At 37.3% G+C, this 21,221-nt stretch overlaps 1 protein-coding gene and 1 pseudogene across 2 annotated transcripts in view; one reads left to right on the top strand and one right to left on the bottom strand.

Moving 5' to 3' along the window:
• Positions 1 to 21,221, bottom strand: part of MNAT1 (MNAT1 component of CDK activating kinase) — a 202,047-nt gene that overhangs the window by 148,216 nt on the left and 32,610 nt on the right. The window lies entirely within an intron of this gene.
• LOC112822328 (ubiquitin-conjugating enzyme E2 C pseudogene) lies at positions 2,458 to 3,008 on the top strand (annotated as a pseudogene).

Below are 21,221 nucleotides of genomic sequence, written 5' to 3'. Positions count from 1 at the left end.
GCCAAAGGCAGACGTTTAACCAACTAAGCCACCCAGGTGCCCTGAAATAATTTATGCGTTGATTTTCTGTAACCTCTATGAGGATGGAGGATGTATTTACACTTCATGAGAGCAGGAATCTGGCCTACCTGTTCTCTATCCCCAGTGCCTGATAGATAATAAGTACTCAAAAAACTTCACATAATAAAAAAATGAATAAAGAGGGGAAAAGAGAAAATCTAATGAGTAAGGGGAACATTTATTTCTTCCAGGTATGTAGCTGACACGTGGAATAAGCTAAATGAAAAGAATGACATAGGGAAATAAGAATTTTTAAGGTTATTAGTAAAATAACATTGACCTTTGCGTATTTCTATCTTAACAGTGCCATCAAATATTAGAGGGGAAAAAAATTCCTAAGAGAACACAGATCACAGCTGTCATTATCATGATCAACAAAACCCCAGAAAATTCACTTTAGGATTCGGAAGATTGGGAGTGGTACATTTCCCCTAATCTTTGTGGTTAGAGAAAGTGAAATCTAACTACAGAGGTTGAAAATGAGCACACTTTGGGGGCCTGGGTGGCTCAGTTGTTAAGCGTCTGCCTTCGGCTCAGGTCGTGATCCCAGGGTCCTGGGATCGAGCCCCGCATCGGGCTCCCTGCTCAGCGGGAAGCCTGCTTCTCCCTCTCCCTCTGCCTGCAGCTCCCCCTGCTTATACTCTGTTTCTCTCTCTCTCTCTCTCTCTCTCTCTCTCTCTCTCTCTCTCTGTCAATAAATAAAATAAAATCTTTAAAAAAAAGAAAATGAGCACACTTTAAAACTACACTAACTAGGGGTGCCTGGATAGCTCAGTCGGTTGAGCCTCTGACTCTTGGTTTCGGGTCAGGTCACAATATCAGGGTCGTGGGATTGAGCCCCGGGCTGGGCTCTGCGCTGAGCCAGAGTCAGCTTAGGATTCTCTCTCTCCTCTCCCTCTCTAAAATAAATAAATAAATCTTTTAAAAAATAAATAAATAAAACTATACTGACTAAAGATATTTATAAGCAAGGAGCCATCTAAAATACTCAAAAAAAAAAAAAATCAAACCACAAATAATATTCTGTATTTCAAGGCCCTGGAGAGTAGACTCAGTTGATAATTCATTTAACAAGGTAATACAGGGGCACCTGGGTGGCTCAGTCGGTTAAGCTGAGGTCATGACCTCCAGGTCCTGGGATGGAGCCCCGCAAAGGGCTTCCTGCTCAGCAGGGAGTCTGCTTCTTTCTCTCTCTCGCTCGCTCTCTCTCTCCCTGCCCTCCCCACCACTCGTTCTAATAAATAAAATCTTTTTAAAAAATGTTAAAAAACAAGGTAATACAGAACACTTAAATATTTCTAAAAGTTATATACTAGATATATTGTTTCCACAATCAGTTCTGTATCTCTACTTTTTAAAAAACTGCTTTAAATCATAAGGATTAACAGTATATAAGAATTTTTAAAATAATTTATTTTCCTATACAACGTTTTCCCTTTCTGATTTTAACTGCTATAAGAACAAATAACTCTTTTCTTAGAGTTCAAATATATAAACACACAGGGGAAAAAAATTAAAGGTCCACTTCATTCTATTCCCTATCTCACTTCCCACAAGTAACATACTACTTTTAGAGTTTATGTGACCAATCTTTTTCTACATATTTATGAAATACATATTTACAAAGTATTTACACGAAAATCAGTTATATAAAAAAGAACAAAAGAAAAAGTTAATAATTGCTAGTTCACTGCATCTGGCAACAGAGCAACTGAAACAGCAGTATTTGGATAATCTTTGGCCTCCAAGAGTGCAAGAAAGTTTTTCATACAAAATCTTGTATTTTCCAGAGCACAGGAAAATTTGCTGGAAAAACCTAAATCCTTAGTCATTACCCACTCCCAAAGATATCATTATGGTTTTCTCTTGTTTTTAAAACCCAGAATGGTGCCAACCTTCTTCTCACTCTAGACAACTTATTTTTAGATTTTGTTTTCTTATATCAATATTTAACTGCTTATATTCCTTCGTCAAGATTTTTTAATTGACTTACTTGCTTTACTTTTTCAAAAGGAATTATATTTCATGCAGAAATTCAATTTATCAGGAAATACAATCATAACTTGAATGTGAAGGGGGAGGTATAGAAAGGAACCACTTTGAAATACACCAGTGCACTCTAGCCTTCTCAATAAGGCCTGCTCTCGGGTGAAACTACTTAACCAAAGCCTAACCAACTGGGGTATTATCAGAGCCTAACTAAACTGGGAGAAGGTAAATAATGAACTGCAGCCAAGTCTAGCCATCCAGTCCATCTAACTAGAAGGGAAAAAAAACTTTGAAACACTTGTGAACTTCACAGTCCAGAAGCATAGGCTCACTAAAATCCTGAGACGTAATCACAAGAATAGAAACCACTTGAGTTGCAGTCATGCTCTCCGAGTTCCTGTCTCCCTCCTCGCGCAGCCCGGGATGGCCTCCCAGAACCCCGACCCAGCTGCCGCCAGTGTCGCCACCACCCCACAAAGGAGCCGAGCCCAGTGGGGGCGCCGCCCGGGGCCCCGTGGACAAGAGGCTGCAGCAGGAGCTGATGACCCTCATGATGTCTGGTGACAAAGGCATCTCTGCCTTCCCTGAATTCGACAACCTTTTCAAATGGGTGGGGACCATCCATGGGGCAGCAGGCACAGTATATGAAGACCTGAGGTATAAGCTCTCCCTGGAGTTTCCCAGTGGCTACCCTTACAACCCGCCCACGGTGAAGTTCCTCACACCCTGCTACCACCGCAATGTAGACAGGGAACATCTGCCTGGACATCCTGAAGGACAAGTGGTCTGCCCTGTATAATGTCAGGACCATCCTGCTGTCCATCCAGAGCCTGCTAGGAGAACCAAACACTGATAGTCCTTTGCACACGCATGCTGCCAAGCTCTGGAAAAACCCCACAGCCTTTAAGAAGTATCTGCAAGAAACCTACTCAAAGCAGGTCTCCAGCCAAGATCCCTGACTGTCCAGCCTCTTTGTGTTGTCTTTTTATTTTCTCCTTAGGTAGTCTTTCTCTTCATTTCTGTCTAGGACTCTGTATCTTAAGCTGTGGTGTCATTTTTGTTTTGTTTCTGTTTTTTAAATTAAGTCTCTGGTTGAGCCCTTGTGATGAATATTTTAAATAAATACATTGGGTTTAAAAAAAAAAGAGAGACCACTTCCCTTCCCCCCAATACCTCTCCACAACACTACTAACGGCCTACTTAGGACAATATCTTTTACACAATACATCATATCTAGCTATCAAGAAAAACTTACAAGCCATACCAAAAGGCAGAACATAATTGGAAGACACAGAGCAAGTTCAGAACAAGGTCAGCAAGTTCATGACAGGGATGGTAGAATTACCAAACCAGGAATATAAAACAACTATAATTAATATGTTAAGGGTTCTAACAAATAAAGTAGACAAGATATAAGAACAGGTGAGCAATGTAAACAGAGATGAAGAATGCCTTTGATGGTCTTATTAGTAGACTGGACACGGCTGAGGAAACAATCTTTGAGCAAAAAAATATACCAACAGAATCCTCGAAAACTGAAAACAAAAAAGACTGAACAAAGAGAATATGCAAGGACTGTAGAACCACAAAAAGTGTAAGATATGTGCAACTAGAACACCAGAAAGAGAAGAATGAAAGCAGAGAAGAAATGTTTGAAACAACAACTGAAAATTTCCCCTGTATTAACATCAGAGACGAAACCGAAGATCCAAAAAGTTCAGAGAACACCAAGGAAGACAAATGCCAAAAAAAAAAAAAAAAAAAACCCAAACCAAACCAAACCAAACAAAAAACCTAGGCAGATCATTACCAAATTACAGAAAATTAGAGATAAAGAAAAACATGATGAAAGAAGCCAGAGGGGAGAAAATACCTCTCTTATACAGGAACAAAGATAAGAATTACATTCAACTTCTCCCCCAAAAAAACATGCAAGAGAAATAACTTAAGTGAAATATTTAAGGTGTTTACAGAAAAATGCCTCCAACCTAGACTTCACTACACTGCAAAATTACCCTTTAAAAGTGAAGAAAAAAATGAATACTTTATCAGACAAACACTGAAAAAACTTATTAGACCTGCCTAGTAGGAAGTGTTAAAAAATGTTCTTTAGAGAAAGAAAAATAACGGGCCAGAAACTCTGATCTCTACATAAGTAAAAGAAGAGCACTTGAGAAGAAATAAATGAAGGTAAAATAATAATTTTATTATTCTTAATTGATCTAACAAATAACATTTAGTTCAAAATAAAAACAGCAATAACATATTTGATTATGTAAACTTATGTATATATATTATGTGCACATATATATGTGCCTATGTATGATTATATATAAGGGAAATGAACGATAGCAATAATACAAGAAATAGGAGGAAGGAACTGGAATTATTTTGTTATTATAAGACTCACACTACTGCCCAGTTGTATAGTGTTATGTAACAGTGGATTTGGATTAGGTGTAAATGTACTATTGCAAACTCTAGGGCAGCTACTATCAAAAGTAAAAAAAAGAAGTAAGACTGATATGCTAAGGAAGAGAAAATGGAATCACATAAAATGCTCATTTAAAACCACAACAGACGGAGGCTGGGAAGATGGTGGGGTAAGAGGACCCTAAGCTCACCTCGTCCCATGAATACAACTAAAAAACACTCATATCAGCATAAATAACACAGAAAACAACCCTAAGACTGGCAGAAAAAACTCCACAACTAAAGGCAGAGGCCACATCAAAGAGGATAGGAAGGGCAGAGACATGAAGGGGAGCCAAAAGGACTGCTACATCTGGGGGTTGGAGGGAGCTGCCCACAGAAAGAGAAGTGAGAAACAGACGATCACACCAGGGAGCCTGGACCGGGAAGACAAAGTCCCATAATATTTGGCTTTAAAAACAACAGGAGCCAACTTTCATATGTTCTTCTTTATTTTTAAGTTTTATTTATTTTTTTAGTAGTCTGTACATTCAACCTGGGGCTCGAACTTAAGACCCCCAGATCAGGAGTCTCATGTTCTTCCAAATGAGCCAGCCAGGCACCCCTCCTGAGTTCTTATAACCACAGGGAGCTAAAACCTGAAATTTCAAAAATCAGCAAGCTTGGTTCGGGGAGAGACCAGAGGGCATAGCAAGCTGAGTCCTCACACTGAAAGAGACAGCACAACAAACAGCTCATGGAGATACAGTGTAGAATCAGCAGTTTGAAAAATGCCTGTGGCATATAGGAGGGAGAGCTATTTACTCATCTCAGAGGGTATCCTGGAGGGGCAGGGATCACAGGAAGACCCCTCCAGGAACAAAGGAGCTATCAGGCACCTTTTCCCTCCCCTGCCCCTAAGCATAAACACACAGCCACCGACAGGAACAAGTGTGCCAACACTCACTACCTAACTGGATTATACCAAGACCCACCCTCTCATGCTTTAGCAGATGGCCCTTTCCAGTCATGCTTCCATCAGTCCAGGCGCTCTGGGTTCCTCCCCAGAAGACTTGGGCAAACCTTGACACTACAACATCTCCCAACCACCTTTAGGGGTCCTCAGTTCTGGCAGCCAAAGTGGTGCACCAGTCCCTATGGAAACCTGAGCTGTAGCTTGTTCAAATTGCACACCCCGCCCACACAGCCCCTAATGACTATGACAGCAGCTGCAGGTCCCATTTCACAGGCACATCTGCAGACATCTTTTTAAAACTATTGCCCCAGGATATAAAATCAATGCACAGAAATCAGCTGCATTTCTATACACTAACAATGAGACAGAAGAAAGAGAAATTAAGGAGTCGATCCCATTTACAATTACACACAAAACCATAAGATACCTAGGAATAAAGCTAACCAAAGAGGCAAAGGATCTGTACTCAGAAAACTATAGAACACTCATGAACGAAACTGAGGAAGACACAAAGAAATGAAAAAACGTTCCATGTTCATGGATTGGAAGAACAAATACTGTTAAAATGCCTATGCTACCTAGAGCAATCTACACATTCAATGCAATCCCTATCAAAATACCATCAACTTTTTTCACAGAGCTGGAACAAATAATCTTAAAATGTGTATGGAAGACCCTGAATAGCCAAAGGAATGTTAAAAAAAGAAAACCAAAACTGGTGGCATCACAATTCCTGACTTCAAGCTCTATTAAAAAGCTGTGATCATCACAACAGTATGGTACTGGCACAAAAACAGACACATAAATCAATGAAACAGAACAGAGAACCCAGAAAGGGACCCTCGACTCTATGGTGAACTAGTCTTAGACAAAGCAGGAAAGAATATCCAATGGAAAAAAGAGAGTCTCTTCAACAAATGGTGTTGAAGAAAACTGGACAGCCACATGCAGAAGAATGAAACTTGACCACTTCCTTACACCACACATAAAAATAGACTACAAATGGAAGAAAGACCTAAATGTGAGACAGGAATCTATCAAAATCCTAGAGAACACAGCAGCAACCTCTGTGACCTCAACCACAGCAACTTCTTGCTAGACACAACGCCAGAGACAAGGGAAATAAAGATAAAAATGAACTACTGGGACTTCATCAAGATAAAAAGCTTTCGCACAGCAAAGGGCACAGTCGACAAAACCAAAAGACAACTGACAGAATGGGAGAGGATATTTGCAAATGATATATCAGATAAAGGGCTAGTATCCAAGATCTACAAAGAACTTCTCAAACTCAACACCCAAAAAACAAAGAATCCAGTCAAGAAATGGGCAGAAGACATGAACAGACATTTCTCCAAAGAAGACATACAAATGGCCATCAGACACATGAAGATGCTCAACATCACACAGCATCAGGGAACTACAAATCAAAACCATAATGAGATACCACCTCACACCAGTCAGAATGGCTAAAATTAACAAGTCAGGAAATGACAGATGTTGGTGAGGATACACAGAAAGGGAAACCCTCTGACACTGTTGTGAGAATACAAGCTGGTGCATCCACTCTGGAAAACAGTACGGAGGTTCCTCAAAAAGTTGAAAATAGAGCTACCCTACCACCCAGCAATTACACTACTGGGTATTTACCCCAAAGATACAAATGTAGTGATCCAAAGGTGCACCTGCACCCAAGTTTATAGTAGGATTGTCCACAATAGCCAAACTATGGGAAGAGCCTAGATGTCCATCGACAGATGGATAAAGAACTGTATATATACAATGGAATACTACTCAGCCATCAAAAAAATGAAATCTTGCCATTTGCAGTGACATGGATGGAACTAAAGGGTATTATGCTAAGCAAAATAAGTCAATCAGAGAAAGACTACCATATATCACCCATATGTGAATTTTAAGAAACAAAACAGAGGATCATAGGGGAAGAGAGGAAAAAATAAAACAAGACGAAATCAGAGAGGGAAACAAACCATAAGATACTCTTAATCATAGGAAACAAACCCAAGGTGGCTGGAGGGGAGGGGGGAGGGGGATGGGGTAACTGGGTAATGGACATTAAGGAGGGCACGTGATGTAATGAGCACTGGATATTTATATAAGCTTGATGAATCACTGAACTCTACCTCTGAAACCAAGAACACGTTATTTGTTACTTAATTGAATTTAAATTAAAAGAAATACTATGACCTGTAAAAAAAAAAATAAATTTTTTTAAAAAAATTAAAAGATTATTGGAGTAGATCAAAAAACAAGGCCCAACTATATGTTATCTACAAGAAACACACTTTAAATACAAAGATACTTTAAAAGTAAATAAATGGAGAAAAATATACTGTGCTAACACTAATCAAAAGAAAGCAGGAGTAATTTCAAAACTTGGAAGTAACCCAGATATCCTTCAGTAGGTGAATGGATAAACTGTGGTATATCCAGATGATAAAATATTATTCAGTACTAAAAAGAAAAGAGCTATCAAGTCATGAAAAGACTTAAATGCATGTTACTAACTGAAAAAAGTCAATCTGAAAAGCCTACCCAGTATAAGATTACAACTATATGACATTCTAAAATAAGCAAAATTGAAGACAATTAAGAAGAACAGGGGTTGTGGTTGGCAGGGGGAAGAAGATTTTTATAGCAGTGAAAAAACTCTATATGGTATTATAATGATGGATGTATGTCATTACACTTTTGTCCAAACCCAGAATGTACAACATCAAGAGTGTATCCTAAAGAAAACTATGGACTCTGGATGATAATGATGTATCAGTGTACATTCATCCTTGGTAAAAAAAAAAAAAAAAATACCATTTCTGATGAATGATGCTGATAACAGATATATGAGAAATCTCTGCACCTTCTTCCCAATTCTTGTTATAAATATAAAACTGCTCTAAAAAAATTAAGTCTATAAAGCAATAATAATGTTAACATTTTTGTTTCTAGAAAGCAAAGTATACCAATGTTTGCTCAACATTTATTAACATTTTCAATTAATCATTTTAAATATCCAATAAATACTAGAGAAACTCAATTAATAAAATAACAGATAGGCTTGAGACCTATTCCTCAGATTGTTTTAAAACCCATGTCGTATTTTAAATTTGTAAGTAATTTTTACTTTTTGAATAGTAGAGACAATTTTTTTGAATTTCACTAATAAAGAGAAAACTCAAGCCTTTTAAAAACCAAATGGCCATCCAATAATCAACTTAATGAAATGAGTTATTATATATAAAAGAACTTAAACCAGTGTCTGGCACACAGTAAATGCTCAACAATTGTTAGCTGTATCTCTACATTTATCAAGTCCTTTCCATCTGACCAAATAATTCCTAAACTGTCCAGACACAATATTTTCCACTTATCTTTTTTTTTGAGAGAGAGAAAGTACATGCACATGTGCCTGTGAGCAGTAGAGGGGCGGGCACAGAAGGAGAGGGAGAAAGAATCTTAGCAGGCTCCATACCCAGCACAGAGTCCAACGCGGGTCTCAATCTCACAACCCTGAGATCATGACCTGAGCTGAAATCAAGAGTCAGACACTTAACCAACTGAACCACCCAGGTACCCCCCCACTTATCATTTAAATTTTCAGCAATTTTCAACATCCTGAATTCTGGTATTTCTATAAAATTGGTGCATATTCCTTCCATTTTCATCAACACCAAAAACATATTCTATGACAGGTATTTATGGGAAAAGTACTTCTCAAAAACCATTTAAAGTTAAATTAAAACAATTACCTCTAGAAAAAAAATTTTAATATTGAATACAAATAAGCATTACTTTTGATAAGTATTCTTGAGTTTTTAGAATATGAGAGGGTAAGTTTACTAATTCCATTAGTAAAAGCTATCTTAGTGATTTGCCCAATTATTCAAATATATGTAGCCAACAGAATTTAAGACATTTTTTTTCATAAAAGGCTAAGGATGGAAATATCTAAGTAGTTAGAACTCAGCATGAAGAAGAAAACCTCAGTAAGGTTATAGCTGATGCCTGCATTTACATTATCAAAACTTTGTTTTGATAGATTTTGTTTTGAAGATTTGTTTCTTTCAAAGATACCACAGCTAGGCAAAAATAAAAACAAAAACAAAAACTTTATTTTCAAGAATTTAAGATAAAATCACCTATTTCTTCACACTTGCTCATTGCTGTTTTGAAATTAATTCTAAAGATAATCTATATTAACAATGGCCCTTTCATCTTCAAATATGAAGTATGATTTTTTTTTAAGATTTTATTTATTTATTAGAGAGAGAGAGACACAGAGAGAGAGGGGACACAAGCAGGGGGAGTAGGAGAGGGAGAAGCAGGTTTCCCACAGAGCAGAGAGCCCGATGCGGGGCTCAATCCCAGGATCCTGGGATCATGACCTGAGCTGAAGGCAGATGTTTAACAACTGAGCCACCCAGGCGCCCCTGAAGTATTATTTTTATGACAAAATACAAAATAGCTTTCTGAAACGTTCTTAAAGTGAAGCAAACTTTACTACTCATTCTACATAAAACACCAGTGAATAATAAGCTATCTTATGCAATATTCTTACCTATTGTATCTAATTATACAGATAAAAAATTATAAATTTTATAAATTATAATTGTACATTTACAAATTATATAGCAAAATGTTTGTAAAAAATTTACAACCTTAAAAATATTAATTTATTATTTTAAAAATGAAAGTTATATCCACATGCAAAAGAATGAAATTGGACTCCTACTTCACACTATATACAAAAATTAACTCAAAATGGACCAATGACCTAAATATAACAGATAAACTCTTGGAAGAAAAACTCTTAAAAGAAAATCTAGGAGAAAATCTTCATGATTTTGGATTTGGCAACGGATTCTTAGATATGACACCAAAAGCACGAACAACAAAAGAAAAAAAATAAGCTATACTGGACTTCATTAGAATTTAAAAATTTAGTGCATCACAGGACATTATCAAAAAAGTGAAAAGACAACCTACAGAATGGGAAAAATATCTGCATATCATATATCTGGTATGCGTCTAGTATCCAGAACATATAAAGAACTATTACAGCTCAACAACCAAAAGGCAAACAACCTAATTAAAAAAATGGACAAAGATGTGAACAGAAATTTCTCCAAAACAGATATACAAATGCCCAACAAAAACATGAAAACATTCTAGGCATCATTAGACATTAGGGAAATGCAAATTAAAACTACAATGCAATGTCACTTCACATCCACTAGGATGGCTATTTAAAAAAAAGAGAGAAAGAAAACAATAACAAGTGTTGCTGAGCATATGGAGAAACTGGAACCCTCATACATTGCTGGTAGGAATGAAAAATAGTTCAGATGCTGTGGAAAACTTTTTGATCATCCCTCAAAAAGTTAAATATAGAATTACCATATGCCCTAGCAATTCCACTCCTAGGTATATACTCAGAAGGACTGAAAATAGGTACTCAAACAAATGCATATACAAACATGTCTGTGGCAGTTCTACTGACAATAACCAAAAGGAGGACAGAACCCAGATGTCCACCAACATATGAAGAGAGACACAAATTGTGGTGCATACACACACACACACACACACACACACACACACACACACACACAATGAAATTATTCAACCATAAAAAAGAGTGAAGTATTGATACATGCTACAATTTGGATGAACCTTGAAAACGTTATGCTACATGAAGAAGGCAGACACAAAAGGTTGTCTATTATATGATCCCATTTATATAAAATATCTAGAATAAGTTAAGTCCATAGAGACAGAAAACAGAGTAGTGGTTACCAGGTACTGGGGAGGATGCGGAAACGGGGAGTAACTGCTTAATGGGTATAGGGTTTTCTTTTAGTGATGAAAATGTTTCAGAAGTAGATAGAGGTGGTGGTTGCACAACATTTTAAATGTACAAAATGCTGCTGAACTGCTCACTTTAGAATGGTTAATGTTACATGAGTTTCACGTCAATAAAAAAACTTAGAAACTGAAATTATATATTCTTACTATAAGATCAAGTTTATGTATTCATTTACCATTTTCAACAAAGAATGAAAAACCTGGATTCTTACTCTAATATTAGCTTGCTGTGGGAATGGGGGGGCATCTTTTGTTTGCCTCTCCAGATATCAAGGCAAACTTTCTCCTTTTATAAACTAGTAATATTATGAATTTCCCAATCACACAATTTGGATGAGTTTGATCTCACTCCTAAATCAAGAGGTGATCACTGCCTGGCTTAATCCAATCAGTGAATGCCATCCTCTTTAAAAGTATGGTTGGTTGAAGATAAGCAACCCAATGTGCCCCAGTGAAATATGAGGAGAGAAAATAGCAGGGAAAAAAGCTTCCCGTCATACCTTTTATTTTTCTTTTTAATTTTAATTCCAGTTTAATACACAGTGTTATATTAGTTTCAGGTGTACAATATAGTAATTCAACAATTCTATATGTTACCCAGTGCTCATCAAGATAAGTGTACTCTTAATCCCCTTCACCTATTTCACCATACCCCTACCCACCTCCCCTCTGGTAACCATCTGTTTGTTCTCTATAATTAAGAGTCAGTCTTTTGGTTTCTCTCTCTCTCTTCTCTTTGTTCATTTGGTTCTTAAATTCCACATATGAGTGAAATCATATAGTATTTGTCTTTCTCTGACTGACTGCTTAGCATTATACTCTCCAGCTCCACCCACGTTGTTGCAAATGCCAAGATTCATTTTTTTGTCTGAGTAACATTCGTGTGTGTGCGTGCACGCACATGCTCGCAACATCTTCTTTATCCATTCAGCTATCAGTGGGCACTTGGGCTGCTTCCACAATTTGGCTATTGTAAACAATGCTGCAATAAACATAGGGGTGCATGTATATTTTCAAATTAGTGTTTTCTTATTCTTTGGGTTCCTGTCATTCCCTCTAAGCCTATAAGAGAAAGCAACTATTTTGTTTATCTAGATGCAAACTTAGAAAGATGGCACTGTGGGGGCGCCTGGGTGGTTCAGTCGTTAAGCATCGGCCTACAGCTCAGGTCATGATCCTGGGGTCCTGGGATCGAGCCCCACATCCGGCTCCCTGCTCAGTGGGAAGCCTGCTTCTCCCTCTCCCACTCCCCCTGCTTGTGTTCCCTCTCTCTCTGTGTCTGTCTCTGTCAAATAAATAAAATCTTTAAAAAAAAAAAAAAAGATGGCACTGTGAAGAGAAAATAGAAGCCAAGATACAGAATGAACAAAATAATGGTTACATTATTGAGCTACTGGATCAAGCCTTATCTACAGCTGTACTTTTCAGTAACAGGTCAATAAATTCTTTAAGATAGTTTGAGTTGAGGGGCGCCTGGGTGGCTCAGTCGTTAAGTGTCTGCCTTCGGCTCCGGTCAAGATCCCAGGGTCCTGGGATCGAGCCCCACATTGGGCTTTCTGCTAGGCGGGAAGCCTGCTTCTCCCTCTCCCACTTCCCCTGCTTGTGTTCCTTCTCTCGCTGTGTCTCTCTCTGTCAAATAAATAAATAAAATCTTTAAAAAAAAAAAAAAGATAGTTTGAGTTGAGTTTCCTATTATTTACAAACAAAAGCATCTAAAATTATATACTACTTAAATGACCTTTCAAAAACAGTCTTCAATTACCTTACCCATAAAAGCAATAATCCCTAAATTAACTCTCTCCCAGAAATGTTATTCAAATGAGAGACATATGTGAAAGCATTATGAAAACTACCTACATGCCCTAAGATCAAGCCACTGATTTTTTTTTATTCTAGAATGCATTTCCTGAAATGATAAATCCAGCATTTACCACATAATAGTTAGTTTTCTTGCAAAGATAATTCTTTTACTCTAGAATCCATTTCTTTAAAAAGATAAAGCTATGACTGACCACATAAAAGTCAATTAAAGACACAATGATATAATTAGATCTGCACTGGCAATCAGAAAACCTAGGTTGCCATTCCAGCTGTCTCTTATCATACGGGGAACTTTGAGGAAGTCAAATACCCATTTATAAAATATTTAAGGTTTCTTCCAAGTTTGATAATTCTAGATACCTTGAGTTGTTACAAAGGTTGTTAATTTTTCTTTTTCTAAATAGGAATAAATACATTTTTTCAGTATAACTGATGATTATCAGTTTAACTTTTCCATATCACCTATAATTACAAACTTTATATATGATACAGACTTTTCCTTAACACTTAAATTCCATCAAGTGTAACATATGATATTGTATTATAGGGATGTGATATAGAAGATTCTATGACAGATGGAGTTAGCAATACAAATAATAATAAGACACGGTCCCCCAGAATCTCTTCAAAAGTTTATATAATATAGTAATTTTTGCTCATTAAAAATATATTATTTTCAGCATTTTTAAAAATTATGTTTTTAAAGACATTTAAAAACATATACTTCAACATATACACATAGCAACACACATATGTACACAAACAGATATATATGGGTATATAGAGAAGAGGTTCCTTCAGAAGAAAAAGTTATTTTGCTAAGAACTTTGTTTCTTAATCTTAAATTTCTCATACTAAAAATAAAAGCAAAGCTATGCTGATAATACATTCTTTTGAATTTGTACCAACATAACATTATATAAGTTATCATAACAAAGTATAAGAATATGATACTACTTTGAATGCATACAACCTTTCTTCCAGAAAGCTTAAAAGTCTCTACAAAATAAAGGCTAAGCTAGATTTTCCCTTTTCTACAGGTGGTAAAACAAAATGACTTGTCAAAGGTCATAATCTGGGGCACCTGGGTGACTCTTGATTCCGGCTCAGGTCATGATCTCAGGGTCTTGGGACCCAGCCCTGTGTCAGGCTCCTCGGTCAGTGCAGTCTGCTTGAGGATTCTCTCCCTCTCCCTCTGCCTCTCCCCCTCTCACTCGCTCATGCAGCTCTCTGTCTCTCAAATAAATAAATAAATAAATCTTTTTTTAAAAGATCATAATTTAAGTGCAGGCCAGAAATATGTCTCACCGAATTCCTGAGCATATCTTTATACCAATGAAATGTTCCAAATCTAGCCAAGCCCCACCGCCCCCGAACCAGGGTATCTCACAGTGCTATCTTTAGTGATAGAATAGCCAAACCATCAGGTAACTACTTAACATGAAAAGTCTTAGATCCATTCGACAATGAATTATAAGGTTTATTTTACTCTATGGCAAGTCTAAGGATCAAACTGAATTCACTACCAGACCCTTATCTACAAACACCTACTGGGCACTTATATGCAGTGGTTCTACCTAAAGTTTAAAGTAAAATTATAAAGAAGTATAAGATTTGATCACTATCTTCAGGTATATACCACGTAGTTAGGCAAGAGAACACACCCATAAAACAATAGGGCAAGTTTGTGTCTAAGTGTAAAAATAGTAGATTCACTCCTTGAAAAATTGATTAATTATTGCACAACTGAGAAGGAAGGAAAGCATGGTTAAGTACACAGATTGTGGGAGCCATTTTGCCTCCTTTACTTTAGTCATTTGCTAGGCCTGCAACCCTAGACAAATTATTAACCTTCACTGTGCCTCAATTTCTTGTGAAAAAGAAAAATAATACCTTCCAGGGATTGGGACTGATGGGGAAGGGGATGCATAATCTGGATTCACAGACTTGTAAGATTTATACCCATTAATACAGATAAAAATGTTAGAACTATATCAGGCATAGTACACTCTCAATAAATATCAGCTATTAAAACTAGTACTTACTGCAAGGAATGACCAATAAGGACCAAAAGCCAGTATCAAGGATTACCAATGGGAAAGGACTCAGGAAATGGGCTGAAAAGAGATGGGACTTGAAAAATCTGATGGCTTTGAAGTACAAAAGAAGGATGACATTCCAGGCAGAAGTCACAGCAAGAACAAAGGTATCAATACTCACAATTTATACACAGATCAATAAATATAACACTTTTAAGGGGAAAAAACAAGAGTTCATGTAAGCGTGCAAGGCAGTCTCTTACCCTTTGCCACCAAAGTACTCTCAAATGGCAGAGAAAAATGTATCTCCTGGTAGACTGCGGACACAGGCTCAAATGGTCTCCCACAAAGTCAACATTTCTTCAAATTATATATTTTACCTTAAAAATTTATAAATGTTCAATTTGTCTCCATAATATAATCCTATTTATTTTCACTGAAAAAACACCTTAAATAATTACTAGTAATTCAATTACTCAAAATTTTTTTCATATTCTTTAGGTAAATTTGACATCCCAGAAAGATGTCTATAGATTCATGTACCACTAATGTACCACCACACTTCAAGAATCAAATATACTTTAGTTAAAGAAACAAGATAAAAAAAAAATTCCATGTATACCTGGGAATCTAGCATATGAAAGAAGTAGTATTACAAATCAATGTAGAAAGGAATGACGACTCAATAAATGGTCGGGACACCACTGACTTGCTAGATGAAAGGGGTGAGAGACTAGATCCCTATCTCTTAGACTGTATACAAAAAGAAATTCTGTTTGAATAAATGATCTAAACATGAAAGTGAAAGCTTTAAATTTAAGAAATTATAAGAGAATATAATGAGGACATCAGAGCAGAATTTCCTAAAAGTGACTAAAAAAACTTTAACATATATAGGAGACCAATAAATTTCATTTTATCAAAATTAAAAACTTCTATATGGGGAGAGGGACACAATACTACTAAAAGACTCACGACTGAGTTAGTTACTTTTTCATCATACATAAAAGATAATATTCAAACTATATTTAGAGGTTCTATAAATCAGTAACACAAACAATGCTACAGAAAAATGGGTGGATTATATGAACAGGTAAATTATACCATGCAAATCCACTTGCTTCTTAGATAAGTTCCCTAGCTGGGAACAGCTCTTAAGGATTCTACTTATTTTATTTCCATGGGAAACTTCCTAGAGAAGGGGACAAACTGCAGCCCCAATGCTGCCATTGATTTCCTGGCCAAAACTTATCCTCATCATCCCGCTCTAAATTTTCCTCACCCTCAACTAGCACCTCTGCTCATCTAGGCAGCCTGCTACCAAGCTGACCCAGACCCTTACTCTTAAGGGATCTGAACCCCTGTTTACCATTCTCTGTTTACATTGTGCCTGCTGTACTTACACATTTACTATAACAGAATTGGGAGCACCAAGAGACACGCCAGTGAATCCCTTGAATGCCAGACATATTCTACACTGTCCTCATTGTGATGATGACCAGAATCAATTACTCTTGCCAGAAAGATGACTCCTTTTCTTCCCTGCTATCCTTTGAACCCAAGGATCCAAAATAACCAGACAATAGGTATGGTATAAAGACTAATGGAGGGGAGCCTGGGTGGCTCACCTGGTTACATGTCTGCCTTCAGCTCAGGTCATGATCTCAGGGTCATGAGACTGAGCCCTGACATCAGGCTCTGCGCTCAGCAGGGAGTCTACTGGAGATTTTCTCTCTCTCCCTCCTCCTCTGCCCCTCCCCCTCTACGTGCTGGCTCATGCATGCTCGCTCTCTCTCTCTCAAATAAATAAATAAATCTTAAAAAAAAAAAAAAAGATTTGCAGCCAAAACTAAATCACTGAAAGTGTCTGGGCAGAATGAGCATAATGCAGAAACTGGGCTGAAAAATTAATAAGGATCTTATAAAGAATCAAAACAAACCCAGTATCATCAGTTTAGGTTCAGCAAAGACCTTGAGACCTTGGGCTACTGCCAAAAAATGAACTCTCAGATTTCTTTAGTACAGTCCTAAACCCAGCCCGTTAAACTCAGCAGAGTAGGCACAACTATCTAACCATTTGTATGGACATTAAACTTACTAAGTCTACTTTCTCAGCCTAATCTTTCCACTAGAATATGCTTCCATAGATAATATGCATTCTTAATGCAACTTTTTATTTTCAGTTGGGCACTTTGATGGCATAATAAGAGACCATACAATCAACTAGCTATAAACGTAAAAGCTACTGGCATAGAAATAACCATAAACTTTCTCAATATTTACTATGGAATGAGAATTCGGGGGGGAAGAGGACTTTACCAGATGAACCACACAAACATTAAAAAAGTCCTTCATAAAAGGTAAAGAATAACAGTGGTAAGTTTTAAAAGTATGCAGAAGGGGTGCCTAGGTGGCTCAGTCGGTTAAGTGTCTGCCTTCGGCTCAGGTCATGATCCCAGGGTCCTAGGATCGAGCCCCACATCAGGCTCCTTGCTCAGTGGGGAGCCTGCTTCTCCCCTTCCCTCTGCCACTCCCCTTACTTGTGCTCTCTCTCTCTCAAATAAAATCTTTTAAAAATAAATAAATAAAAGTATACAGAAAATACATTATTAAATCAAATACTTTCATTTGGATCATTTGGACTACACCCAAAAATTATATAAACAAAAAGTATCTCCAACCAATTGGCATACCTACCAAAAACATAATTTTATGTGCATTAGTGTCAAAATGGGATTATATAGAGAATGAACACATATCGTACTTAGAGAGCTAACTCCCTAAAGCTAAATAAGCATACTCCCACTTCCTCAATTACCCAAATTAATTTTTTAAACACTATGCAATCCCTTAAACTGTCTCAAATGCAGTACCTTTTTTTCCTGTCATGCTCACACTCAATTCTCATGTCCTCCACAGAATGATGAATATGATCCACAGTAGTCCCAATAACTATTCATATTGTCCACATGCTTCAACCAGTGCCATACTGTTGTGAATCTCACCATCTTTACCCTCAGTTATGGACTCCCTTAACAGTATCCACTCTTCTTTTTCCCTAATACAGTTTTCTATATCTGGCTTACAATCTTCCTGTTAACCACTATTCCTATCATCATTTTTGGCAACTTGAACATCCTCATAAATGAGCCAGCCATTATTCCAGGCACCTAATTCCTTGACTTCCTTAACCCCAATGACCTCTTCTCCCAACCCACTTAAGTCACCCACCCTCATACCTTTAACCCTATTATCAATAGACATACCTCTGAATTCTTTATTTCTAGCATCCTACTCTCACAACACTTCTTCTCCTTTCAGGTGACTTGTATTAAGTACCATCACTCTACCCTTTGACCCCAAGGGTCCCATCCACTGATCCTACTACTCTTCCCCATTCATCGCCCCCTTCAAGGTCGGATCCTACACAAGCTTACATTCCAGCATCTAGTATTATAACCTATCCTTTGCAAATACACTAAACTCACATGTCACTCTCTCTACACTCTGTGATTGAACCCAACTATCCACTAGTCCATGCCTGTATCTGAGCTTCTGAATTTTGCTGAAGAAAACATCTCATAACCCTATGGACTGAATTCACTCTAAAATTATCACCACAGATCTCAAATGAGCATTCAATATCGCCAGACATTCCTTCTATACTTTCCAAGTATATTCATTTTCCCACTCTCTGAGAAAACGATTTCATACTTTCGCTTCTCTCCTCAGACTTCCAACATTTCCTTTTCTCACCTTAATCATAGCTAGTGACCTAGCCTCACACTATAATATGGGATGTAATCAGACAAAACTCACCTCATCTCTGAACACCAATTCTATCAGTCTGCTTCTTTAACCATATTAACTGTATTCCTTTATGTTAAAAATGAAAAAAGCATCCCTGCTCTTATCTAGAGCCAACCTCTCCCCTCCACTTGCACTCTGTATCTCACTTTTTAATCTCTACTCAAATACTTTAGTTCTGCAACTTTCTCCTCTTTCTCCCTCATTATGACTTTCTTCCTCTCCTGAAATCAACCCTACCCTCACTTGCCTCCTTCCCCAAAATTTATTCTCTATAGAACAACCAGATTAATATCTTTAAATTGGAAATTGGCTCATTTCATTCCCTGTTCATGATCCAATGGCATCTCATGTTAAATAGCACAAAATTCAATTCCAAGAACCTTGAAGACCCTACGTGACCTGACCCCTACCTAACTTTCCAGCTTCATGTCTTATCAATCTACTTTTGTCTTCTTTCTGCCCTTCCAACATGCCAAGGTCATTCAAGTTTTAGGACAACTGCACTTGTCTTCTCTACCAAAAACTCTCTTCTTCCCAGTCTTCTATGGCTGTCTCTTCTCATTACTCAAGTCTCAAACCAAAAATATCTGTTCAGAAAGGCTCTTACTGAGGGGCGCCTGGGTGGCTCAGTCATTAAACGTCTGCCTTCAGCTCGGGTCATGATCCCAGAGTCCTGGGATCGAGCCCCGTGTCAGGCTCCCTGCTCAGCAAGAAGCCTACTTCTCCCTCTCCCACTCCCCATGCTTGTGTTCTCTCTCTCACTCTCTCTCTCTCTGTCAAATAAATAAATAAAATCTTAAAAAAAAGAAAGGCTCTTATTGAAAAACTGTCCCTATTCCTATCTAAGGCTAAATCCTCTACTTGTGCCATAAAATAGCCACAATTCTTGTTAGAAACTGATCTCTCCATATTTTAAAAGATCTTATCTATCAGATATGTCTCCTCTTTACAGACACATTCTTTACCTCTCAATCCAAAGTTGGTAACCCTGTTATTTTCTCTCATAGTTAACTATGGTAGATTATCTTATGGCAACTCAACACCATTTTCATCATTCAATGCTCTTTCCAGAGACTAAAAATCTGGAAACTACATTTTCCAAAATCTCTGGCAGCAAGTCTACTTTTGACTCTAACTCTTGAGAAGCATATGCAAAAGATTTGGAAGGCAAAAGGACAGTGGAAGCACTATTGCTCCTTCAGCAGCAATAATGGACAGGCATATGGGTGTCCGCAGATCACACGTGAAGTTTCACTAACAGCTTTCAGGTGTTCTCCTATGAATCACACATTTCACTGATACAAAACTAGGACAAGCAGCAGCAGTTTTTCTACAACTCCAGCTCTTCCTGACATCTGAATGTAGCAGTTTCCCTTCTCTTATTGTTCCAGTCCTTTTAGTGGGTTTCTAAGCTTGTAATTGCCTGTATTAAATTCCTAATGGCTTAAAATATCTAAGGTGGTTTTTGTTTTCCTAACTAAACCCCAACTGATATACATCCTGCTCTCTAGAGCCCACTTATCAAAATCAATAATTTTATATTCGTTAATTTTTGTGTTTAATATCTTTCCCTCCTACTAGATTATTCCACAAGCACAGAGATCACATTTGTTATGCTAATTATTTATACCCCAAGCCTTGTATTTCAGGACAAATACTGGTTGAATGAATATAATACCTTGGTAAAATATAGTTCCACTCGCTGTAACAAACATAACAACTCCAGCTTTCAAAGTTTCTCTATCATCTACCACAATTTCACTCGTTAAAAACAATAGCTCCTGGAGTTTGCCTTCCTCTCTTCATTTGTTTATTCAGCCACCCAGAGCCTTGGAATTACTCTTCATTCTTCCCAGCACTCTGGCACTCCACATCCTGCACTAGAATACAACCAAGAACTCCCAAGTTGGCTTTTTACTTTTAGACCCATTAGATTGTCTCATTTGTGATTAACATGAAATGAGCTTATCTCTGTGATGAAACCAATAACGCAATCACAGTTTCTGATCTAAATACCTAGCTTTGATCTTAAAATTACCATTGATCATCCTTTTATAAAATACATATAAACAAAAGTTATATTATATCCCTTAAAAATGTGTTAATTCATCTAAACAAGTGCTCAACAAGGAAAAATGAAACCTTTCAGTATATAACTAAAACCAAGTATAAGGTCATTATTACAGTTTTATAGAAAATTCCTATTCAGAGAACTAAAATACTTTTGAGGA

The sequence above is a fragment of the Callorhinus ursinus genome, unplaced genomic scaffold (genome assembly GCF_003265705.2).
Source record: "Callorhinus ursinus isolate GAN/ISIS: 27379988/994484 unplaced genomic scaffold, GSC_fseal_2.0 scaffold8, whole genome shotgun sequence".
In the NCBI taxonomy this organism is placed as follows: domain Eukaryota; kingdom Metazoa; phylum Chordata; class Mammalia; order Carnivora; family Otariidae; genus Callorhinus; species Callorhinus ursinus.
Note: the sequence above shows the minus strand (reverse complement) of the source record. Positions and strands in the feature narration are given on the sequence as shown.